Genomic DNA, 2,500 nt, shown 5'->3' with positions numbered 1-2,500 from the left:
CACACACACACACACTTTTATTATGTTAAAGTGTATTTAGAACTGAAGTGGAGATGAGATGAGGATCTTCTTACCTTACAGTGAACTGCAGTGTTCTCAGTGTTCTGTCTCTCCTCGCATGTGATTGACAGACCAAATCCCCGCCCACCGGTTTCGGATCGTGGCCCCGCCCCCTTCATTTGCAGCCAGAAGTCTTTCCACCTTTTTGTTTTGGTTCAAATGTAGAATAAATCTCACCCTTCATAGTTTTTTTCTTTAACAAGCGCTCCTTTAGTCCTCCTCATTACACGATTACTTCTTTTATACTCATCTATAAACCCAATTTAAATCCTAAATGTCTGATCTGTACCTTTTTGTAGACTTAAATGGAGAACTATCCAGGTTAACGCAAGTAAATTATGGCGTGCCACAAGGTTCAGTTTTAGGACCCCTGTTTTTCACAATATACATGGTTCCCTTTAGGAAATATTATTAGAAGGTATGGGATCAGCTTTCACTGTTACGCTGATGATACCCAGGTATATATCTCATCTAAACCAGGCGATACACTCAATTAACTCGGATAACTGAGTGTGTTAAAGAATTAAAAGACTGGATGACTCATAACTTTCTACTAGTAAATTCTGATAAGACAGAGATTTTGATCATCGGCCCAAAATCCAGTACACAGAAGCTCCATGTTTTTCCACCTTAGAAATATTGCTAAGCTAAGAAACATGTCTATATCTGATGCAGAGAAGCTCAACCATGCGTTCATGATCTCCAGAATAGACTACTGTAATGCATTACTAGGTGGAGGTCCTGCATCATTAATAAACAAGCTTCAGTTTATCCAGAATGCAGCAGTCAGAGTCTCACAAGGTGGAGAAAATATCACCATATAACCCAATCTTCTCATCCCTACACTGGCTTCCTGTTAAGTTTCAAATCCACTACAAACTATTACTTTTTACTTATAAAGCACTAAATGGTTTATCTCCATGTATCTCCAGTCTTCTAACACGCTACAATCCGTCACGCTCCCTGAGATCTCAAAACTCTGGACTTCTAGTAGTTCCTAGAATAGCAAAGTCCACTAAAGGTGATAGAACATTCTCACATTTATCTCCTAAACTCTGGAACAGTCTTCCTGACAGTGTTCGGGGTTCAGACACACTCTCCCAGTTTAAGTGCAGATTAAAGACGTATGTTTTTAGCGAGTTCTACACATAACACACATCACACACATCACATCACAACCTTGTGCTCCAGAACATCTGATCACATCACATTATCAACTTGTGCTGTTAATATCATGAACAGCAGCTACGCTAATTCCTCTCCACTGCTTCTCTTTCTCTCCCCATCCCGAGGCTTCCTGAGGTTGCTCCAGCTCCAGTCACGTCCCACCTCATGAAGATTGTGGACCTTTAAAGAAGTAGATGCACACAAACATCCCAAACCATCTAGAGACGTACCAGCGCCAGCTGGATTTCACTTAATGTGGAGTTTGGACACTGAAACTCTTTGAGTGTTTAAAGGCTCTGGCATGAAGAAGCTGCTGTTGGATCTGTGATGATCTCAGATGTTGAGCTATTTTGAGTTGCTCAGTAGCTCCTGGTTTTATAACCATAATGACTGTAGAAGACTGTAGAAAGATCATCAGTCATAATCACACACTTCAGTGCTCATGTTAGTTCTCACTCTCCAGTGTTCTGTAGTGTTTAAAGACTATAATCACACTCTTGATGTCACCCAGATGAGGATGAGGTTCTGCTTCTGAGTCTGGTTCCTCTCAAGGTTTCTTAACATCTAAGGGAGTTTTTCCTTCACCACGGCTGCTCATCAGGGATAAACACACATCATTCACCTTAACTCTTAAAATTCTGTAAAGCTGATTTGAGACGATGTCTGTTGTGAAAAGCGCAATATAAATAAACTTGAACTTGAAAATTAACTAAAACACTGTGGGCTCTGATTGGTTCTCACAAGAGGCGGGGCTTATGTATAATTAATTAATTAATTAATTAACTAAAGTTAAAAAGATAACCCACACAGTATTTTATTATATATATTATATGTGCTGCCCTCTTGTGGCTGCAATCACACACTGCAACATAGCACACAGAATCACAGTCACTGCAGGTTTTCACCATGAATTGTTTTATTACACACAAAATATACACCACATATCCCACAGAACAGTACAAGTGTTTTATCACTTTATAACTGTACTGGACCACATCCTTCCTCATCTCTCCATTCTCTCTCACAAACACACACACACGTTTACACGCTTACACACCACACACACACACTGACTGTTTGTAGGTCCTGTAACAGATGAAGCAACAGAGCACAAAATCTGATGTATCAATACTGTGAGGAGTGTGTGTGTGTGTGTGTGTGTGTGTAGCTGAAGCAGGATGAGAAGGTCAGGAAATAATCTGATTTCTCTGATGGCATTCAGTCCTTCAGATTGGCGTCATCACGCGGTCGCAGTTTTCTTCTCCTTATACAT

At 40.3% G+C, this 2,500-nt stretch overlaps 1 protein-coding gene across 2 annotated transcripts in view; it reads right to left on the bottom strand.

Moving 5' to 3' along the window:
- Positions 1–210, bottom strand: part of mfap2 (microfibril associated protein 2) — a 7,587-nt gene extending 7,377 nt beyond the window's left edge. For both annotated transcript variants that reach the window (XR_014532183.1, XM_083533773.1), the window contains exon 1: positions 75–210. The gene's annotated coding sequence lies outside the window, so the exon portion shown is untranslated. The remainder of the gene's footprint in view (positions 1–74) is intronic.
- Positions 211–2,500: the final 2,290 nt, after the last annotated feature.

Source organism: Silurus aristotelis, assembly GCF_946808225.1.
Source record: "Silurus aristotelis genome assembly, chromosome: 28".
In the NCBI taxonomy this organism is placed as follows: domain Eukaryota; kingdom Metazoa; phylum Chordata; class Actinopteri; order Siluriformes; family Siluridae; genus Silurus; species Silurus aristotelis.
Note: the sequence above shows the minus strand (reverse complement) of the source record. Positions and strands in the feature narration are given on the sequence as shown.